This window comes from Benincasa hispida, chromosome 9, assembly GCF_027475165.1.
Source record: "Benincasa hispida cultivar pf3 chromosome 9, pf3_genome.v1.1, whole genome shotgun sequence".
NCBI lineage: Eukaryota > Viridiplantae > Streptophyta > Magnoliopsida > Cucurbitales > Cucurbitaceae > Benincasa > Benincasa hispida.
The window spans coordinates 55,372,615-55,396,200 of NC_143486.1; the positions used below are offsets into that span (position 1 = coordinate 55,372,615).

The following is a 23,586-nucleotide window of genomic DNA, read 5'->3' on the forward strand; positions in this document are numbered from 1 at the left end:
ATGCAATAAATTTTGGGAAATAGAAAGATATCTCAATGGGAAATGGTTTGGGGAAATTGAAATGGGGAAAGATGGGAGGGAAAACAAAATAAAAGGGCAAATCGAGAGAGATTTTTGGATGGGTGTAAAAATTTACTTAATTTTTTCAGAAATATTTTGTTACTTTCAGCGACAAGGTAAATTTGTTGGTAAAAATTTTTAAAATTTAGTAGCACTGGTCAATACGTTACAAATTGTTTTAGAGACGCTAGTATATATTTCGTTGCTAAAAATGATATTTTTCGACATATTTCTAACGTGTTGCTATAACTTAGCTTTTAGCAACAAAAATTACTGAAATTTTGTCACTGAAAATGAATTTTCTTGTTGAAAGTCCATGACTTTCCATAGCGTTTTTTCAACGCTATAAAAAGTTTATTTTGATAGCACATATATTTTAGATGTTATAAAAACATTTCATAACGTAAAAAATAACGCTATTGAAACATTTTAGTAGCGTTTTTATAGCGTTAGAAAACGCTATCAAAACGTTTCAATAGCGTTTGTCCAACGCTAAAAAGAAAGGTTATTGAAACGTTTTGATAACGCTTTTCTAACGCCATAAAAAACGCAATCAAAATGTTTCAATAGCATTGTAAAAATGCTATAAAAGAGTGTTCATAACATTTTATAAACTTTTTCGTAGCCGATGTTATTAAAAGTCCTCGACTTTCCATAGCGTTTTTGTATAGCTATTAACATCACTATAGAAAGTTGCATATGATAGCTTTAATTCAATGTTATGGAAACATTTCATTGTATTGGAAAAGTACCATCAAAAGTTGTCATAGTAATAAAAAAAAGTTATAAAAGACATTCTATAGCAATTTTAGGCACGCTATTGAAAGTCCCTTATTTTTATTGTCATTTTTTCATCGTAATGGAAAAAAGCTATAAATACCCCATCTTCAAGCATGAATTTTAATGTTAATAAACTTTCTATAGCATTTTTATAGTAGTAAAAACAATACTATAATTTATCTTTAATAGCACTTGTTAATAATATTTTTTTTAGATTTTACAATTTGGTTCGCAAATATTATTGTAGAATTAATTATAAACATATATTTATAGAAGTCGCTTGCCCATATTATTGTCTAGACGAATAAAGATGTAGTTCACATTTCATACAAATCTACAATCTTAATGATGACCAAAATCTTCAAATTTATAGCATACAAAAGAAATAAAACACTATATTCATCCAAAATGTTTGATATAGTCATGAAAAGTATGTTCCAACAAAATTCTTACCTAATAGAACAAGTTGTAAATTCTTAATCCAAATAAAATGACTACATATATAATCCCAAAAAATTGATACAAACAAAACAAATGTTTAGATTATAGCGATACCAAAATTCTCACACAAAAAATATGAAGCTCCGATGTTTGTCGTCATATCAATCACCTTATAAAAAATGAAACAAAATAGCTTTCATAAATCATCATGATCTATCTATTATAACGATAGATTAGCTAATGAACTAAGTAAACACTTAATTCACAAAGTAGTAGCCAAATTTTCTTACATAGTTTGACTTTATCCATTGGCGATGCAACAGTAGTGCCCATAACATCGTCAACAATAATAATGTCAGATGTAGGCTTCCATAAGGAAAAAAAATGTATGAAATGCATGAAATCATCAATTATACTACTTGAACAAGACGTTCCCACATGATTGGGTTCAACACGCTCCTAAAAAAAAAATGCATGAAATCATTCAAACGCCGAGAAGCCAATGAGCCATTGGGGGGAAGGGGAGGTTATAACCAACACAAATTCACAACATTTAGAAACTCCTACTTGAACTAAATCACTACTCAAATGCCAACAAGCAAGAAATAGAAAAAAATAATAAATGAAAAATCAGCGAGAATAACCAAAATGTCAGCAAGAAACCAACTGAGCCACAAACTGATACTCCTAAAATAATATAATTAAGAGTATAAGACAAACCATAATTGGATTTTTATTTATACTTCCATAACCAATTTTACAAATGCAAAATTGTCATTGAATGGGTTCTTTCCATTTCTGAAATTTGCCAAGTGTTCTTTAGAAGTTTTGATCTAGGAGGCAAACCCTCATCATTTCTAGAATTAAGCCAAGCAACATGCAATTAAATTTCTAATTAAAAAATTAGAGAGGTTGCTTTGAATAAAGGAGATTTTGAAAATGTGTAAAAGAAAAAGAAGGAAACGTACCTAAAATCGCTTTGATATTCTCTTTGAACCTTAACTCAAAAGTTACAAATTTGAGAATTGAAGAATATTTAGAATGTTTCAATTATCTGTCATATAACCAGCTTTCACCAATTTTACAAGTCTTCAACAAGTCAAAGATTGTTGTCAAGCTCCAATTAATCCACCAAATTCTTTCCTTTTATAGCGGTTGGATTTTCTATCATGACAAAACACACATAATCCTTAGAGAATACTAACATTTGACCTTTATTCACATATGTACTTTCTATTTATTATTCCTTTTACAATGAGATAAAATCAGGCACCTTCCTTTCACCAATGAACTAGCTAGAAAGTCTAAAAGCCTTAAAAGAGATTCACCTATTTCAAGAGATATAGGAAAAGGGAGCACATTACAAAACAGAAAATCCATTCAAAAGCATCAAACAAGTGCAAATTAAAATACTAGCCACATTGATAAAATGAAATATGTATCCATAAATTTGGATGAAAGAGCAACCTCAATCATTCCTAATGAAATTAAACTAACAAAATGACTTTGAAACAACTCTAATTCATTTAGTTCAAATACATGGCCTCAATGTACAAATTTCCATCCATTTTGAACGTATAGGGAATAGGGAAATACATACACAACACCCAAGCAAATGACATGAAAAAAAACTAAAGAAAAAGGTTGGGAAAAACTTCTTTAAGAAGAAGAATGGAGAAAGAGTGAAAGACATGGTAAATGAGACTTTTTGTGTGAATAAGAAAAAGAGAGAAGGGTTAGACCTTTCTGTACCTATTTGAGCGGCAACTAAAACAATTAAATTGGTCCTATAAATGCATTTGATTAGCAAAAGAAGAGTATGAAATTACCATTATTTAGACAACCTAGAAGAAAAGTAGCAGAAACTGATCATCATTTCACACATTTGGAACTAAATGGGTATGCAAAATCAGATCAAAATGCACTAGAAATAGCCTTGTATCGACAACAATCAAAACAGAGAGAGAAAAGGGTCAAAACGGAACTTGCAGTAGCTTTAAATATACAATATAATGGATATATTGGAGAGATTCCTACAAAATATATATATATATATATATCATTTCTCTAATAAAATCTATACCATAGCTGTAAGAACATAATGTTCACTAAACTAAAGCTATGATATGCTTAATATGTAATGAATTGTATATCATGATTTTGCTAACAACTCATCAATGAAAGACATTGCTCAAAAGGAACAAAACAGTTGTAGAAATTACCTCTTGGCAATCTTTCAGTTCCAATTCCAAACACCTTGATTGAAACAAGAACATAGTCTTACCCGTCCAAAAGAATACCGTCTTTATCAAACACTCTTCTTGAAACACTATTGGTATAAGTTGCACGTGAAGTTTAGTTTTCTAATTAGTTTATATAATGCTCAATAAGAAAATGAAAGAAAACTCGAGTTTGTGCATAAAAAGCAAAAAAGAATGTCAAACTTTTAAATAAGAAAATCAGTAACGAAATGCAACAAGTTTAAATTATGAGAATCTCCTTCAAACAAATTTAAACTCATTTCTTGCCTTCGGATTGACATTTCTTGCTTCCACATTAATGGAATATTCCCTGCCTATTTCTTTTGCCAATACCAGCAAAGCATACTTAGCATTTGCTTTGAAGTATTTCCTACCTTTTACTGCTACTTTGGTCTGCGATTTTGTTTCATATTTACAATGTTTTGATCTGATTTCTTAATTCCATTGTAGCACTGGAAGCTTGGGAGCTGGAAACTCAGAAGCGGAAGTTTCAAACATAAAAGTAAATAGAGCATTGATTTGAGGAACCAACAATGGGTGAGAATAAAGACTTGATAGGTATGTGAAGGGTAAAATTCTTTTGAATTTTGATTAAATTTTGTAAAGATTTGGAGTTTGAACAAATTGATGTGATTGTCAATGTAAAGCAACAAACTTTATGTTGCAATCAACTTCACTAAAGGCATAAAGTAATGAAATCTATTCCCCATTTCTCGACTTCTTTGTATTTGACAGAGAAAAATTGGCCAAACTTCCAAACTACAATTGAGCCTTTAAACTTGCTGGAAAAGAAGTCACACATTTAATCTTTAAAAAACGATTGGGCCAAAATCAACCAACTTAAACTTATCACTAATGATTAAATTCATCCAAAGGATTCGTAATTGATATATAATACTATAAAATAAATTTGTAATCCAAAACACGTATTTTGTTTCTTATCAAGGAAATAACAGGGTAAGTAGAAAATGTAGTTTCAAGCACCTTCATTGTCCATGAATAGAGATACTTTTTTTCTTTTTGGAAAAACAATTAATATAGCATTCATTATTTAGCAATCAAACGAAGTAACTGCTAACCCCAATTTTTCCTCCAAAAAACAAAACCCACAAAGAAACAAGTTCAAGAAACAAAAATGAAACCATAGAAAAAGCATAAACTAGAAAAAAGCCAAATCATCCAAAAGAAATGAGAGATAGAGAAAAGATGATGAAGTAGATTATGAGATAAACCTTTATTGAAAATCTTTCCTTGCAAGTTCTAACCATAAGGCTAGAGTTCTTGGAAATCTACATCAAAAAGACATTATAGAGAGTTGAAAAGAGGAGGAAAGACATATTGGTTCAAATGTATTAAATACATTGGATCATTTGCAAACCATTATAGATTTGATATGCATGCACTTAACACCTAGAATTGTTCAAAAAGGACCTTGGAACTTCAATGATACTTTCTAAAACAACATTTGGGATTCTATTCAGCAGAAACAATAGGCCGACATTTAGATTATACTTTCTTAAGAAAACTAAAAAGCACGTATAAATAATCCACATTCACATTCTATGGTTACATCATGTTCAAAAGAAAATTAATAATCCATAACTACAATTCCAAAATACTGGGTCAGTCACAAATGAATCTAAATACCTGCTGAAATTTTGAACTCCACTAGATGTATGCAAGAAGACCACTTAGCTTTTTAAGCTACCATCCCTTGAAATTGACATGAGAGCCAAATTATAGTCAAACAATAAGAACAAGCATAAACAAATATCGATTAAAGTACACACAATGGTTAGGGTCTCACTATGTTAATAACACTCAAACTAATATAGATTTTTGTTGAATAGAGTTAATTGAGTTGATTTTTAACTAAATCAATCGTGCAAAATTGATAATTTGATCAAAATATAACACATCCAAATTTTCTCAACATAAACCCACCAAACTGAAGCAAACTAAAAATAACACACAAAACCAAAAAGTAAACTGAAAAGAAAATCAAGTATCTTAGATCCTCACAAAGGATTCTTCATTATCACTATCTTACAATAAAGATATCATTTTGTCTCCCCCACCAACGGTTCCTAAAATACAAGAGTAAATATAAAATTACTAAAAATAAGTTGTGCAATGTTTGACTCAGATTTCAAAACCAAATTAAGTAGCAGCTTAATATAACCACTACAAAAACTTCCATGTGTTCTTAACTTGTCTATTTTAGCTTCTCTCACAGACTAAGTAGCAGAATATATTGTTAAACATGCAATGTAGTTTGAAGAGAATCTAATATATATTTTAAACTATCATAAAAGTGGGGATATGCATTAAAGAAAAATTAGAAGGGGAAGAAATCCTTCCCCCTGTTTTTGTTTTTGTTACTTCCGTTTGTTTGTTTCCTCTTTCAGTTTCTTTTAACCGATCAGTGTATTTGATATCACGCTTGTAATTTTTAACCAAAATGTATTGCTGTATACATTTGGATTTAGAAAATAGTTTTATGGTGTGCCCCTTCAGGTCTGTTTCCTTAATTTGATTTTGCAGTCATTGTGTGTACTAATGTATTGAAATTTGAGTCAATTCTTTGTCCTCGTATTTTAGGAACCCTCAACTACACTAAAAGGTGTAAAACCCTCAACAAAGAAATCAGATTTAAGTGTATACAAACAGATTGACAAAAATCAAAGGAAACAAGAAGAGAAAGGTAAGAATGAGCAAGAAATTTAAAAAGTTAAAGAAACAATGGAAAAGAACTTGCTCAAACGAACCTTGGAGAGTCGGGGCGCACGAAGGAGCATATCTGGGGGATTGAACTCTGTGGGTTAGTTGCTACTCGAAATGAAAGCGAAGAAGAAGAAGATCTGGGCACGATTATGTCTGCATGATGGGTTTTGCACGAAATGAAAGTGAAGAATGAGAGGGAAGTCTGCGTCTTGCGATGGGTTTTGGGTATTTGGAAGAGAGAAGGTGAATAGTGTGAAAATGGTGAGGGAGTGACGAAAGAAAACATAATCAATAACAGGGAAAATGAGTTTTGGGTAAAGTGGAATTTTTTTTTCCCACTTTCTAATAGGATTTTGTATAAAATGCTATCCTAAAAAGCAAGGATATTTGTTGTCGTGTTTTACCTTGGTTTAATTTCAGTCCATTTGTTTACTACCTTTGTAAAAGAGCAATGAGGAAAATCTCCTTAAATTCATTAACTTCAACAAAGTCAAGTCAAGTCTTGTACAAAAATAAATTTGATCGATGCATAAATTAACTATCGAATAACTCTGTCAAAATTCAAATTGCACTCATATTTTGAAGTTAGGAAAATAATAACTTTATCAAACTGGAGTTTGAAACATCCGGTCAGAGCTACAACAATATCAAATTAAGCTTAAGAAGAAGAGACACTGTTTTGAATTTTTCATTTTCTTTTTATAATTTTAAAACTAGTTTCTAAATAAAAAATTGCTATTTAATGAAAGTTGACATAAATTATAGATTGATACCACTAAAAACAGTTAAATTATGAAAGAAGTTGTCACAGAAATTCAATAAATGGTATACCTTGAAGGGACTTTGCAGACTTGTCCTATGGTAATCTGATAAATGGAATACCTTTCAGAGAACGAATAGCTATCTCAGAGAAAAGGAATTGGATCATAGTAAAACGTAATAAGGAGGAGACAAAACATACCATACCACATAAATCCAACTGGAAGGTTCATCAAAGCTCCTATATGTCTTTAATTCAAGAAAACGGGATGAAAGGATAGTGATCTGGTCAATACAACTTAATGTTAGTGAAATTATTAATTTGCTTCTATAATTGGTCTTCTACTGCAAAATATAATATCAAATTAGAAATCCAATTACCACTCTCATTTACCCAATTTTATACTACACTATACGTAAATAGCACACATAATAATACCAATTGATGATATCTAAAAAACACGACCTTGCCACATTTACCTGCTCAAAAAACAATATCATTTCCATATTAATAAATCTATAACACAAAATAATTTACAATAAAGTATTTTTATAAAAGAAAATATAAATGACATAATCTAGAAAATATAAATGAACTAACGGAGAAAACGCCTAATGGATGAAGATTAAAGAGAAAGATGAATGAGATAGTGGAATAATTAACGGGAAAAGTAGGTTAGTGTTCAAAGAAATTATGACCACATCTTAATATATATAACCTACTACCTCTTCAATCACAAATGGTGTTAATCACATTAATTGTTCAAATTAGAAAAAAATATGTGAAAGAGAAGAAAACAAACAGCCAACAGCCAAGTAGCTAATAATATATATAATTTTGTTGTCTTTTGTTATCTTTTTGGCCCTTAATCTTGTTCATCCAAGGTTTCCAGAAAAACTTATTTCGTGGAGTTGAACTTTGTATTTGTATTATTTTGAGTATAGCAAGTACAATCTCTAATACATAATCCTTTGATGCTTTTAAAATAAACTATAGTTTTAAGCTGGTTGACCTTCTTGGATGGTCAACCTTTGGGCTTATTGATCTTTTTAGATAATCGTTGATGATCTTCTTAGATGATCAGCCTTTGGGCTTGATTATCTACTTGGATGATCAGCATTTGGGCTTATTGATCTTCTTGGATGATCGGTCTTTTAGTTTGATGATCTTTTTGGAGGATTAACATTCACACGAGGCTTATAGAGAAACTTGTTTAATGGAGTTGAACTTGAGTCGGTGTTGATGTTGATGTTGTTTTAATTTGAGATTTTATCCATAACTTAAATTTGATTTTGAATCAAATTTAGAATATGCCCAAATTTTAATTTGAGATTTTATCTACCATAGAACGATTTGATTTTGAGTAAATTTGGAATATGACCAAATTTTACTTTAAGATTTTATCTATAATTTAAATTTGATTTTGAATAAAATTTGGAATATGTCCAGATCTCTGGAAGATAAATTTGAAGACGAAATCTAATAAAATCAAATTAAATAAGACCTTAATTTGATTTCTTTTAATTTAATTTGAAATTAGGATAAATTCAAATTAGAAAATCTAATAATTTAAATCATTTTTTTAATTTGGATTTCTTAATTTATCACGAAGACAAGGGTCTTCTTCTAAACTTATCTTTCTCTCTTTTCTTTCTTTCTTTTCTTTCTTTTCTTTCTTTTCTTTTTTTCCTTTTCTTTTCTTTTCTTTTCTTTTTCTTTTCCTTTTTTTTCTTTCTTTTTTTTTTCTTTCTTTCTTTTCTTTCTTTTTTTTCCTCTTTCTTTTTTCTTCTTTCTTTTTTTCTACACTCCCCCTTTTTTTTACACTTAAACCCCATTTTTTTTTAATTATTTACTTCTCACTTCTTTCTTCTTTTAATCTTGGAGGATTTTTTTCAAGTTTACTAACTTGCCCCCATTGCTTTTTTTTTTTTTGGTAGCTACGAACAGGACGAGAGGTGGTTTTGGGTTTCTGTAAGCATGATCTCAGTCTACAACCTCACGACTTTTTCATAAGTCCTTGAGGATCTCTGCGTTTTATTGGCTTCGACCTTAGTTTGCGACCTGAAGATTATGTCGGTTTTGGCTCGAGTCTTTGATTTGAACATTATGTCGATTTCAAACTCGCTCAACCGGCTTTGATCTCTGCCCACTATTAGCTTCGATCTTAGTGCGTGACTTGAGAATTCTATCAATCTTGGCTTGAGTCTTTGACTTGAACATTCTGTTGGTTTCAAACTCAATGCTCGACCGACTTTGAATTCCACTCTTTACTGGTTTCGATCTTAGTGCACGACCTGAGGATTCCGTCGGTCTTGGCTTGAATGTTTGACTTGAACATTCCATCGGTTTCAAACTTCAGTGCTTAACCGGCTTTGATCGCCGCCCCCTATTGGCTTCAATCTTAGTGCAAGACCTGAGGATTCTATCAATCTTGGCTTGAGTCTTTGACTTGAAAATTCCGTTGGTTTCAAACTCAGTGCTTAAACCGACTTGTATCTCTGCCCTTTATTGGCTTCGATCTTAGTGCGCAGCCTGAGGATTCCATCGGTTTTGGCTTGAGACTTTGTCTTGAACATTTTGTCGGTTTCAAATTCACTACTCAATCAACTTTGATCTCTACCCTCTATTGGCTTCGATCTGAGTGTGTGACTTGAGGATTCCTTCGATTTTGGCTTGAGTCTTTGACTTGAACATTCGGTCCATTTCAAACTTAGTGCTCTATCGACTTTGATCTTTGCTCTCTATTGGCTTCGATAGTATGTGACCTGAGGATTTTTTCGGGTCCTGGCTTGAGTCTTTGACTTGAATATTTCGTCGATTTTAAACTTAATGCTCAACTGACTTTGATCTTCGCCCCCTATTGGCTTCAATCTTAGTGTGCGACCTGCGAATCCCATCTGTCTTGACTTGAGTCTTTAACTTAAACATTCTGTCGGTTTCAAACTCAGTGCTCAACCGACTTTAATCTCTGCCCTCTATTGACTTTGATCTTAGTGCTCGACCTGTGTATTCCGTTGGCTTTGGCTTGAGTCTTTGATTTGAACATTTCGTAGGTTTCAAACTCAGTACTCTACCAACTTTGATCTCCACTCTCATTGGCTTCGATCTTAGTGCACGACCTGAGGATTTCGTCGGTCCTGGCTTGAGTCATTGACTTGAACATTCCATCAATTTCAAACTCAGTGCTCAATCGACTTTGATCTCCACCTTCTATTGGTTTTGATCTTAGTGCCCAACTTGAGGATTTCGTCGATCATGGCTTCGATCCTTGATTTGAACGCGTCGTCGGTTTCAAGCTCAGTACTTAGGCTTTGATCTCTGCCTTCTATTGGCTTCAATCTTAATGCACAACCTGATCTTTCATATAAGGCAAAGCTGGGCAGACTGAACGTGAAATTGGTAGATTGGACTTGATCATGCAAATGAAGCAGAGCAAGGCAAAACATATTTGACTGTGTAGAGGGTCGGCCTCGATCTCACATATGAGGCATTGCTAGGCGGACCAAACTTGATCTCGTATATGAGGTGAAGCCAAGTGAACCAGACTTAATCTCGTAATGAGGCGGAGCCAGAAAGACCAGAAGCAATCCTATAGATGAGGCAGAGCTAGGCGGACCAGAATTTATCTCGCATATGAGGCAGACCCAGGTGGACCAAACTTGATCTCACATATGTGGCGAAACCAAGAGAACCAAACTTGATACTGCATATAAGGTGGAGCCAGGAAGATCGAACTTGATCTCGCATATGAGGTGAAGCCAGGAGAACAAGACTTGACTTTTGGAGATGAGGTGGAGCTACACTAACATTTTTGTAGAGAAGGCGAAGCAGCAACAATGTGTTAGACCAGGCGGAGCTGCACCAACATTTTGGAGAAGAGACGGAGCTGCACCAACATTTTGGAGGGAGTAAAGATGCACCAATATTTTGAAGAGGAAGCAGGGAAGAACATTTTGGAGGGGAAGTAGAAAAGTCACCTAAAACCCAAACATCGAAAAGGAAGTAGTGAAGCATCCAAACTTGACTTTGAAGAGGGAGTGTTGAAGCCTCCAAACTTGAGTTTGAAGAGGAAACGAACGTCCTTCCAAGTTTATGGCTTTAATTTATTGGTTACCTTTTTACGAGGGATGAACATCTTCAATTTGTCGTGTTGCCCCAAGTAGAGATGAACATCTTCAAATTTATGTGTTGCTCTCAACAGAGATGACCATCTTCATTTTGGATTGTTATTCTATAATAGAAATGAACAACATCAGTCTTAAAGTGTCATACTTAGGTAGTTGTGGTACCCTTGAATAAAGGAATTAAGACATGACGTAGTTCAAAATTTTTTTTTTTTTTTTCATGTGACAGAACTTAAATTTCTTTAAGTTACCTACATACCCTTTAGAATGGTAGGGATCAAGTCATAACGTAGTTCATACAAAGTTTGTTTTTCTTTATGGTTGTTCACCTTTTAAGTTCACGCGGACCAGAAGCAACATGTAGTTTAGGTTCTTGCGATGAGGAACAAACATTTAAACTTCAAAAGCTCTTATGTTATCATGGCTTTAATCATCCTCTTCATTTTAGGATTTGTCAATATGATGAGCTTTTGCTTCACCATCAAGGAACCTTTTTTATTTATATTAGCAGAGAACTTTCTCTTCATGCGTGAAAGGATACGACTGTGAATCTTCTCGTCTTTTTTTTTTCATGAAATGGTTCTACCTTCAACGTTTCATCTTTCTTTTATGTTGATCGCTTTTCATCTTAAGACAATCAAAAGCAGATGTTGAAGCTCAATCTTTCTTTGATATGAAGATACTTAGCCTCTGGAAAGCTGCATTTCGAGTTGCAGTAGAAGTTGGAAATTGGCTTTCTTCTTCTATCATGGCCATACTCAATTTTTGGAAGACTGAAGATCGATTAATTGAAGGCTTGATACAATCAAAGATAGAAATTCTTTGCTCAATTTCTTTTGAATCATCGACTTCTTCAGTAGTTATATGATTGTTGTCAAATTTCGCTATGTTGAAAGCGTGACATGCAATAACTTCTGATACTTCATCTAGATGGTTATCAAGGAAGCTTCTTGGAAATTTTTTTGCCAAAGTTACCGACCGTCGAAGTTCAGGGAAGTCCTTGTCCTCTTCTTAAGCAGTTTTAGGCTTCCATGCCATCTTTTTGCCTTTCTTTTTATGAGTCTTATTCCTTCTTCTATAACTTCGATAAGAGTGCAACTCTTTTTGGGTGGAATTTTGCTATCTTCTCTTTCAAAAAGTCACGAGGATTTACCCTTTGTTGTTATCTTCAACAGGCTTGTCTTTCTTCTGGGAGTCTGTTGTTTGAGTCTCTTGTTGGAACCGAACAACTATAGGCTCGAAGGTTCCAAACTGGACCATGTTTTCTCTTTGATAATAAGATGCAGGCAGTGTTGGAACACTTGAAGTTGTCACTACTGTGGCATGATTTGTTTGAGCTACTTCATCAAAATCTAGCTCAATCTTCTTTTCACGAGCCAACTTCAAAATTAGCCCATTCAATACGATGCACTTTTCCTTTGGATGGCTAATGACCCAATGATACTTGCAGTAATTAGGATCATCTATGTTTCTTGGTTGTTCCGATCCCTTGCATTCCGGTAGTTGAATAAGTTTCTTCTCTAGAAATTGTTCCAGCATGTCTGCAACATTAGATCAGGGAATGGATAAACTTTTTTTTGTCTTTCTTTTAGAGTTGGGCGACGTTTCTCGCCCTCATTGTGTTTTCTTTTAAATTGTGTTTGTTTTTATTTAGAGGAAAATTTCATTAGGGTTGCATGAATGAACATAGATTGACACTATCCACGATCATTTAAGTGCCCTTTGTTTCATTTTTGTGCTTTCTGTTGGATTTTTTATCCTAAAACTCGTAGTTTGTAAATTAATAAACATATTCTGTTTTGTTTTTCGATAAAATTGTTATTGAAATTGTAATCTTGAATCCAATAAACTAAGGTCCTGAGGCTATTTAATGTAGTTTGAACTTTATGTAGTGACATAAAAGTGGATCAAGTTCAAATATATAGCCAAAATGGTCTATAGTATATGAATAAGGTTGAACGCCTTATTCTGGGGACACTATGGATGCGGCCCATTTTGTAGTTAGTACAAACGATGTGATACTAAATTGTTCATGTAGAGACATGAAAGTGGAGGCATCCTATGTAAAGAGTTTACATAAGACTGAACCATGAAATAGTCACTTTTTACGTTCTAAATGCCGTTTTATGTATAAAACTGACTATTTCGTTAATTGATGACTTAGGTAACTTAATCTTAATCCTGAGCTAACTATGAACTCTTGTTCACTTGGAATTATCCTTAGATCTGCATAGGTGAGGGCAGCTCATTATCGCTGGCCTAATAAGCCTCCCATTTCAGGGGTAAGATCAGGTGGATAGATAGGAATATAGGGTGCAAGACGGAATTCACTCCTACCCATTATAGGGATAGTAGATAGGTTGTTCCCTTTAGTACTAAATCCAGGTCTTGAACAAAGGGCCCCACCCTCTCCTTGGCCCAAGAGGGGTTTGGTTTATAGGTTGAACCTTAAACCAATTGTTCATTAGAGGATCAGTGGAACTTAAGAAACAAGATGTAGTCTTGGGGATAAAACGATTTTTATGACCTAGCCGAGATTACGAACAACCTGTGAAGGATTAGCTTACTAATCATGGTTATATCAAATAGACACAAATATATCTATAGTGAGGGGAGTGCAACTACGAGACTATAGTGGAATGACTCGTTAGTCAACGAATGTTGATTAGCTCCGTCCAAAAGAGTTTTAGCCAGCTAATCTCGGATCATCGGAGCTCATGATCTATAGGTCCATTAGGTTCCCCTACTAGCTCATATGGAATAAACTTAGAACAGTATGATAGAATGATTCGAATTATTCGAATTAGGTGAAGAGAGAGAAATCGACAAGTATATGTGATATAGTGGTCGGGTTTTTCAGTTTAGAGATACAATTTTAATTTTAAATGTGATTTAAATATCAAGAATATGAATACGTTCATATTCGGAAACTCGAAAATAATGGAAATAGTCAAAGATGTAGTTGACTTTTGACTTTGAAAAGTCAAACTTTGACCGACCTTATATTCAAATGTGATTTTAATTTTGAGAAAATGAATGCGGATTCATGCTCGGAAGGTCAAAATTAGTCAACACGAAAAAAATAAAAAAAAAGTCAAAATGTTGATTTTTTGGTCAAAGTTTGACTTTGACAAAATGACTATTTTGCCCCTTGACTATAGTAGTGGAAAAATCCAATCTTTTGTTGGATAATTCCACTAACAAAATAGTGGGCTAGATGTTGGCTTATAGTGGAGACATTAAGCCTACTTAGATAGTGGATTCTAGGTGTTGGGTTTTTATGAATTGATTTCATGCAATTTTTGCATGGCCTTTTTCTATAAATATGGACTTTGAGTTTGGATTAAAAACTTTTGCCCATTTTGCCAAGTTTAGTTTTAGTTTTTGAGCTGGAAAAATTACAATTTTGGAGAAAAGTTTTTAACCCAAACCCAACCCAAAATTCCATTTCTTTATCCATCTCTTTCTCTCTCTCGGGTTCTTCATTCATCGGGTCCCACAACTCAGTTCTGAGTCTAGAGGATAGTAGCTTAACTCTAATAGTGGTCCAAAAGAGTTTTGGTCGAGATTCAGTGGGAAAAGCGGTTTTCGGGAGCTTCAAAAGTAATTTTAATTTACTGTTTTTCCTTCAATTGCATGCTTTTTTCCTTTTAATTAAAAGCAATTAGAGTGTAATTAAATCCTTTTTTCGCTGCGTATGTCTCGTGTTCCATCACATTTTCCCTTCAGGGACTAGAAAATCTTTAGTTACCCTATTAGCGATGTTCAGCTCCATGTCATGAACGCATGTTGACAACTCCTCAAACCGTGGACAACTCCGTGAGCCTATCTTTGCAATCCAAACTTAAGCTCTCCATCGGTTGCTTGATGTTGTCAACTCCATGTCATGAACGCGTGTTGGCAACTCCTCAAACTGTGGCCAACTCCGCGAGCCTATCTTTGCAATCCAAACTTAGAGCTCTCCACCGGTTGCTTGATGTTGTCAGCTCCATCATGCAAATGATACACCTAGTGCTATAAAAGTGGTTGAGGAAGTCTCTTTCCAATTGTTCCGAACTGTCAGTCGCTTCTGGCTCTAAATCAATATACCAATCGAAAGAATTTCCTTTCAAGGTATGAATGAACTGCTTGACTAGTAGGTCTCCTCTAATTCCTGCATTTTCACAGGTTTCAAAGAAGTGAGCATTATGTTGTTTCAGATTTTCCTTTCTATCAAACTGTTGGAACTTTAGAGGTTGGTACCCAGTAGGCATTCTCAAGTTCTCGATCCTCTTAGTGTACCACTTGGAGTACATAAAAGAAGTCTAAGATGGGCCTCCATATTGAGATCTAATAGAGTTAATGATCATATCCTACAGTTGCTGGACTGACAAGGAGGCAACAGAAGTTGATTGTTGCGATTGGTTTTCCTACAACACGGTCTTCGCTTTGCTATTGGTAACACTAAGAGTTTGACTCAACTCAGTAGCTTCACGAGCCTGCATCTATTCTCTTAAGGCAGCGATTTCATGATCTCACTTCTCTACAGCTTTCGTAAGGAAGTTTATCTTCCTCTCCATCTCTGCCATGGCCGACTTAGCCGTTACATTAGCCATCATGACAGACACTATATCAAAGTGTGGTTCTTTCTATGATTGATCAAAAGCAAAAGTAGAGTTGTCAAACAAGGGATTTTCTCTAATGGCGATCCCACCTTTAGGAAATTTCATCAGCAGTTCCCAAATTTTCTCTGTGGTGACAGAGCTTTGTTCTTACTCATGCAAAATCTTTTTTGAGTGACTACATGTGATAGGTCCCATGTTGAAGTCGCTTGCAACAGTAGCTTTGAATGCAACTTTATTTGGTTCCATTTGTTGATTTGTTGACTTGGATGATGAGATAGAGATGAGAGGTAGAGAGGTCCCACCGGGCGTGCCGATTTTTTTGCATGAGGTTTCCAGAGAAACAAATTTCGTGGAGTTGAACTTGGTATTTGTATCATTTTTAGTATAGCAACCACAATATCTAATACATAATCCCTTGATGCTTTCAAAATAAACTATAATCTTTAAGTTGGTTGATATTCTTAGATGGTCGGCCTTTGGGCTTGTTGATCTTCTTGTATTATCATCCTTTAGGCTTGATGATCCTCTTAGTTGATTAGCCTTTGGGCTTGATGATTTTTTTGGATGATCGATTTTTCGGCTTGTTGATCTTCTTAAATAATCGGCCATTGGGCTTGTTGATCTTCTTGTATGATTGGTCTTTTAGCTTGATGATCTTCTTGGAGGATTAGTGTTCGTACGAGGCTTCCAGAGAAATTTGTTTGGTAGAGTTGAACTTGAGTTGGTGTTAATGTTGATGTTGATTTGATGCGACGTGGTTTGATCTCTAGTACTTGATCATCTGATTCTCTCTCAGTTGAATGCGCACGCTTGATGTATAGAAGCAGAGTGTGAAGATATTCTTGAGCTTGGAATCTTGGAAGAATGCTTGTATGTTCAAGGGACTTCAATCTTCTAGTGTGGTCAGCTTTAGGAGTTAGAGCATCTTCTAATTGCTGGGAGAATTCTCTCTAGATCCTCTGGTGTGTAGAGTTGTTGACCTATACAAATGGAGAAAGCTCCTCTATGTATAGAGTTCTCTGATGGGCTTTGTGGGCTTAGACTTAGTTGGTTCATGGGTCTCCCTTTAGACCCAATTAGTTGGATTTGAGCCTAATTTGATATTTGGACCAAACTAAGTCTATTTTTGGGCTCAATTGGATTTTAGATCAAATTATAATATTAAATTGGACTAAATAAATTTTATTCGATCCAAGTCAAGACGAAAACACCTGACATCATAGGAATTCACAAATTTATGTTTTCAACTTCAATTTGGGACACATGGCGACTTCTAATTTGTCTAAATTTCAATTATTTGAAATTTCATCATTAATTTAGCAAATGACGTGGCAATTTGTGATTGATCCAATTTTTTCGTTCAACAAACCTCAAATTAATTAAATAAAATTAATTAATTAATTAATATTTTGATGATAATAAACCTGCTTTTATTTATTGATAATTTGAGTTATTGCGTAGAGCTCGAAAAATGATTCCAATATAATTTGAATCACCCAAATCGGAGCTCAATCGAAGAAGATATAGGCGAAACAAATTTAAGGGAAAAATACTGAGCTAATGACATGAGATTTTTTTTTCTCATCAAAGTGGACCAATTGAAAAGTGTCATTTGGAGTACAGGAGGAATGACACATGGTAGGATATTGATTTTTGGAATGGTTTAAAATGAAAATGAATTTTTTAAAAAAATAAATATAATATTATTTTATGTTTGTGTCTAATAGCTAGTTGGACATATGATGAACTTTTAGTTTTTGTTGGGTTTTAAAAGAAAATGATTTAAAAAATATATATCTTTTGTTATATATATATATTATGTTTTTGTTTAATGGCTAGTTGGGTTTAACCCTCCCCATTCAATTTTATTTTTCAAGATCCAATGACCCAAATTAAATGTGGTTCCCAACAATTTTTCCTTTCTATTTAAATTCATCTTCTTAGAAATCATAATAACAATTACATATTTTTACAATCTTCAAATCTACCATTGTTATTCACTCAAAGCTCTCATTTTTTCCTTTCATCTTATTCTTGATAGATATATTGTATTGTGAGGATTAATTTGTTGAGTGCTACAATTTGTAAATCCACTTTTTTAGAGAGTTTTTCTAATATTGTTCGTCATTTCTAAATTTATTGTTAAGGGTTACTTTTGAACCCATAACGAGAGTATGTAACAGTTTGATCTTCAACCATGGAAAGGATCGAGTTTGTTCTTGCACCCACATATTAAGGTGGGTAACTTTTGCCTAGTTATACTTATAAGCAATTTGTGGAGGGTCATTGCACTGTTGATTGGTCATATCAAATGGACACAAAAATATATTTGTAGTGCGACGAGTGTAGCTATAGGTCTTTAGTGGAGTGACTAACAGTTAATAGAAATTGGTTAATTTAATTAAAAGAGTTTAATTAATTGATCGAGTACTATTGGAGCTTCAAACTATAAGTCTATGAGGTCCCCGTGTAGCTTAATTGGGATAATTGAGAATTCAATTAATTTTGGATTAATTTGAATTGTTCAAATTACTTGAGGAATTAATTATATACGATATAATTATTATAAATTATTTATATGATATAATTAATATAATGTATTTAATATATTATAATACAAAGTTTATTTGAGAGGAAATAAATATTATGATTCAAATATTGATTATATTTATTACATTCATATAATTAAATTTAATATAAATTTGATCTATATTAAATACCATAAATTATTGAAGGAAATATAAACTATAGGTTATGTGTTATATTTGATGTTACTTATAGTTATATAATAAATTAGTTATTATATTATTATCTAAATTAAAATATAGTTTTAATTTGAATTTAAATTAAAGGGAGGGTGTTATTAAATAATGTCCCTCCCCTATATTCTCTCTTAATTTATGTGTGGTTGGTATGGATCTTCATCTTGACCGTACTAAAAAATATACAGAAGGTCTGTATGTGTGTGCTTTCGATCGATCTACTACTCTCCCAATTACTCTTTCTAGAGAACAAAATAAAATTCCTCTCATGTTTCCTTTCCCTCTCCCAAATTTAAGAGCAAAGCCCACCATTCTTGCTCAATTTCTCACCCTAAAAAGAATATGGAGGTTTCTCTATTGATAGTGTTCAAACTTGGATTGGATTTCCTTATTGGCATCCATACTCCAAGAAGATCGAAGGGTTTCTAACCGATCGAGAGGATTTTGTGAAGAGTTATTTGGCTCCAAGGGTTGTATGACTTAGCACCCTTTCTCCTCTTGTTTGTTTGTTTTTTAGCATGTTGTAGTTTTTAATTAAAATACATAATTATATCTTTTGTAATTTTAATTCACTGTGAAAATTGAATTTGGGATACGTTCGTGCTTTCGTTTTGAACCTCACAGTCCTTCATGCCGGTGACTGGAAGCTGGCACGTCCTGCACGCTAAGAAGAAGATGGCTTAAGGGAGTTTGTTCGGTATGCTTAACCCTTTTTTCAACCCACACAAACTTTTACATATATATACACCCTTAACCTAAAATAGGGTTTACCTATAATGTCGGTTTTAAACCGACATTAAAGATCCACTTTTTTCTTTTTTTTTAAACCGATATGGTATATCCGTTTTTAGTTTTTTCCAACTAGCATTAAAGGCCAAATTTATTTTAGTGGTCACTACTTAGAGAACGGGCTTCTTTGACGATAAACAATTTTTGGCTGGTCAAAGAATAACGAGGAAATTTATCTTTTAGACCACCCTTTAATCTATATGAATATTTCCACAATGCAAATTTGTTTTCAATTCTCTCAATGACGAGGTTCCAAAAATCTATATTCTTAGGATTACCACTAAGCGACATGCCAAGGATATATATTACAAATTGATGCATCAATTTACTAATAAATAAATCAAGTAATAGTTTATTTTAGGTTAAAACGATTATATAAATAAATCTTTAGGGTTTGAATTTAGTACCAATAACTTAAAACTATTCCTCTTAATTCATAATTAGTTTCAAGTGAATCCTTATGTTTTTTTCCCTTAATTTCACAAATCAACCATCAATGGAATAAAATTCTTAATCATTTCTTCAATTTTTATACTCAACTATATAAAAAAATTTTATATAAGCCTTAATACATATAATTCATTGAAACATTAAATTGTCACATATTTAATATAATAAGCAGCAATAATAACGTCAATAATTAGGAGATTTGAATAGACCTAAGACTAAATACTATAGTTTAAAAATTGAAACTAAAACTTGAGTGGAGCATCGGCGGATGATTGATGATATAGATTCAATCTCAGCCGTCGATCGTCTTCCCACTGCTTACCACGCAGGAGCCGCAATTTAGAAAAGCAATGAGAATCTGGGATAATGGTTGCAAATACACAAATACATTTTGCTACCAAATACAAATTTTCAACTTTTTTCCCTAACATGGTGGTTTTTATAAGTCTAGATTAGGATCTCTCTCTTTGTTTTTTGTTTTTTTGTTTTTTTAATTTTTTAATTTAATTATTATAAAGAGGTAGTACTTGAAGACTGAAAAATATCCATGGAGTGCCCTAAGTTAAAGTAATTTAATAATAATAAGGAACAATATCCATTTATATCCCTAATTTTTTTGGATTGTATCAATTTAAATCATAAACTAATAAATGTATCAATTTAAACTTTAAACTTTTGTAAGGTATCAATTTACACCCTCCTTCAATCGACTAATATCGTGTAAAACTTATTGAGTCAATTAAACTCCAAAATTTTCATAAATAAATCAATATAGATCCATTATTTAAGATTATCTTTAAAAATCATCTATGCATCAATTCTTACATGCGTGTAGACTTCTTCAAATGTCATATTAAACAAATAGATGATCCAAATTTATGCAAGGATGATTTTCAAATGAAATCTTAATTGATCGAGAGTCTAAAATCAATTCACTTGTGAAGGTTAAGGTGTAACAACCCAAATTTGTACGCATACACTACAAGAAATTAAATGTTAAATGTTAAGCAGCACAAAATTTTATACCCTAATTTAGAAAGCAGGAAAACAAATAAAATATATAATTAAGAATGAAAAATATATAAATTTAATAGAAAAATCGGGTGGAAATTTAGAATTGAAAAAAATAGGAAATTTATTAATTATCCAAAAATAATGAATAAGGGGGCAGAATTAGGGAGGATTAATTAGAAGTTGGACGCTAACTAATTCAGGAGACAACGGGCAGTAGATAACTTTTTGTTTGGGCACTGCTCATTGGAAGAATTGGAGGTGAATTAATTGCCCATATACTCTTAAAATTTGAAAGAATTAAAAAGAGGAAGTGGAATCCACAAGCAGTGAAGGCAACCACGCGTGAAAACTAGCGAGATTGGAGAGAAAATTGGAGAGAGTGAGAGTGGAGAGAGCGAGATTGGAGAGAAAATTAGAGAGAGCGAGATTCTTAGCGAGACAGTGGGAGAGAGTGAGACCAGTGAGAGCGAGAGTCACGAGAGCCAAACCAGCAAGAAAGCTGGAGAGAGCGAGATTCTGAGAACAAAGAGAGCAAGATTTGGACAGAAGCGTGGATTATGCGTTGAATTTGGCCACGATCTTATAGATTATACATGGAGAATCCTAAAATTGAATACAAACAAAGGTTGAAGACGTAAGGGCAAACGTTAGCCAAAATTAGGTGTCTTATTAAAAGAAATTCTTAAACCTAAATAATTTTAACGAAGACATTTGTAGGATGAGTTGTCACACTAAGAAGAGCTGAAAATCACTATAAATAGGACCCTTTGCCTGAAGATTTAACCCATTCTCAAACAAATCTCAGTAACAAAGAATCGTATGAAAGAGTAAGTGTGAGTGAGGAAGTACTGTGAGGTTAGAAGAGATAAAGCTCGGGTAAGGTGCTGCCCAAATTTCTTTCTAGTTTAAGAGGGAAAGCTCTACTGATCAAACCATAAGAAATAATAAGGAATAATTAGGATCGCAGTCAAGGTAAGTAGTTATCTCACCAGTATTTCATGGTAGTGTACCTTTAATATGTTGCATAATTATGTTATTGTTATGTTTCATTACATGTTTAAAATACGTTTATCGACAAGGGACCCCATGCATTATGTTTGTTCATAAGATTAAATTTTTAATTAGATAAAGGTTATGCTTCTAGGGCTAGCAGGGCATGTATGGTTGCACCCCTCTAGATCCAATTCTATGTCAAGATTATTCTAGGGTTAGCAGGGCATGTATGGTTGTACCCCTCTAGACTCAATTCTATGTCAAGATTATGCTAGGGACTAACAGGGTATGTATGGTTACACCCCTCTAGTCCAATCTTACGTTTATATTAATGGTTGATGTTAGATGCGACTCTAGCCCTATTGACTGCATAACCCGCTAATCATCAGATGGGTTAGTTTCCGCCTAAGTTCTCATCTTCCTATCATGGTGGAGAAATTTACGTTAAAAGCATAACCGACCACCACATGTTATTATATGTTTTCGGTCCCAATCATATGTTTTCAGGACATGTTGCATGTGATTGTGCATTTGGTCACTACTCTATATGAGAACTACTTACTGGGTATATTATATACTCATCCTATTTTTACAGACTTTGTAGGTAAGAACACAACGTAGGTGGCAGAACTGGACGTCGCTCAAATGGCCAACCATTAAACTCACTATTATAGGCATATGCATTTTTGTATCACTACGCTAGTGTTTTATGGATCCTGATGTTTTGTAAAATGAACTTTTTATATAGTTTTCTACCTAATTAATAAAATCTTAGATATGTTCGTTTGAGATTTTTACCAAAACTCATCTCATAGTCTAAGCATGCATGTCGTAGCAGTCGGACTATAGTATGTAAGGATCCGGTCGTTACATAAGGAGTTTAATTGATAAAACTAAAAGTCTTATTATACGATATTTATCTAAACAAAATGTGATGGAGAGTATAAATTAGTAAACTTATAAAAATTAAATATTTAAATTGATGCAATTATTAGTTGAGGGACGTAATTAATCATACGATCTCCAAAGGTATGAGATGATATTTTATTTTAAGTTATTGATCATAAATTGATGCATTAGTTATTGGTTGTTTATCTTACAAATCATCAATTAATTTTAGAAAGTTGTAGATATCACGTGTATCTTTTTTTTTTTTTTTTTTTTTTGGTATAATTGGAGCATAAAGATTTAAACTATATACTATATTCTCATTTGGGCAAAATATCCATAAAAGATTTATAGAGGCCAAAAAAAAAATCCAAAATAAAAATTGTCCCACTTTTTAAAATTTAATTTTGGCCTTTTTCTTCCATCATCATCGGTCAAGATTATCAAAATACCTTTCTTTTTTCTTTTCCCTCTTGCTCTTCTTGATTCATTTTTATTTCTTTTTGCCAGTTGCTATTGCAATGAGAGTTGGTCGGCCATATTTTCATCCGAAAGGGATTAGAGAGGTTGTCAGAGTGTGGGTTTTTTGTCGGAACACGTGGGTTTGTTGGCAGAGAGAAGTTGCTTGATTTTTTCACCAATTGAATATATGATTTTTTGTCGATAAGTGGTGTTGGAATGAGAGCGATGAACGTGAGTTTGAAGGTGTCAAAGACAGATATATGAGTTTTCACCAAAAGGGGTGTGGAAGCAAGACATTTAGAGGCCAAATCTCTATGCATGTTGTCCATTTTGGAATATTCATATAGATATGACTTGAGTAAAAGGGTAAAAGTCTTAAAGCTTAGAAATTAAGTCGGACTTCAGTTTCCACCGAATAGATTTATAAGGTAAGTCAACTTTCATTTTCTAGCAAATATTTTTGGTTATTTGTAT

At 33.2% G+C, this 23,586-nt stretch overlaps 1 long non-coding RNA gene across 7 annotated transcripts; it reads right to left on the reverse strand.

Moving 5' to 3' along the window:
- Window positions 1–1,238: 1,238 nt before the first annotated feature.
- LOC150033931 (uncharacterized) lies at window positions 1,239–6,577 on the reverse strand. 7 transcript variants are annotated; one of them, XR_016532532.1, is made up of 4 exons: window positions 6,311–6,577; window positions 5,190–5,255; window positions 3,504–4,831; window positions 1,239–2,445 (listed from the first exon to the last, which is right to left on the reverse strand). It is a non-coding gene; the product is annotated as an uncharacterized LOC150033931 (long non-coding RNA). The 7 variants fall into 7 exon arrangements; XR_016532536.1 differs by having other exon boundaries at window positions 3,504–3,610; window positions 4,775–5,255; XR_016532535.1 differs by having other exon boundaries at window positions 1,239–1,740; window positions 2,250–2,445; window positions 3,504–5,255.
- Window positions 6,578–23,586: the final 17,009 nt, after the last annotated feature.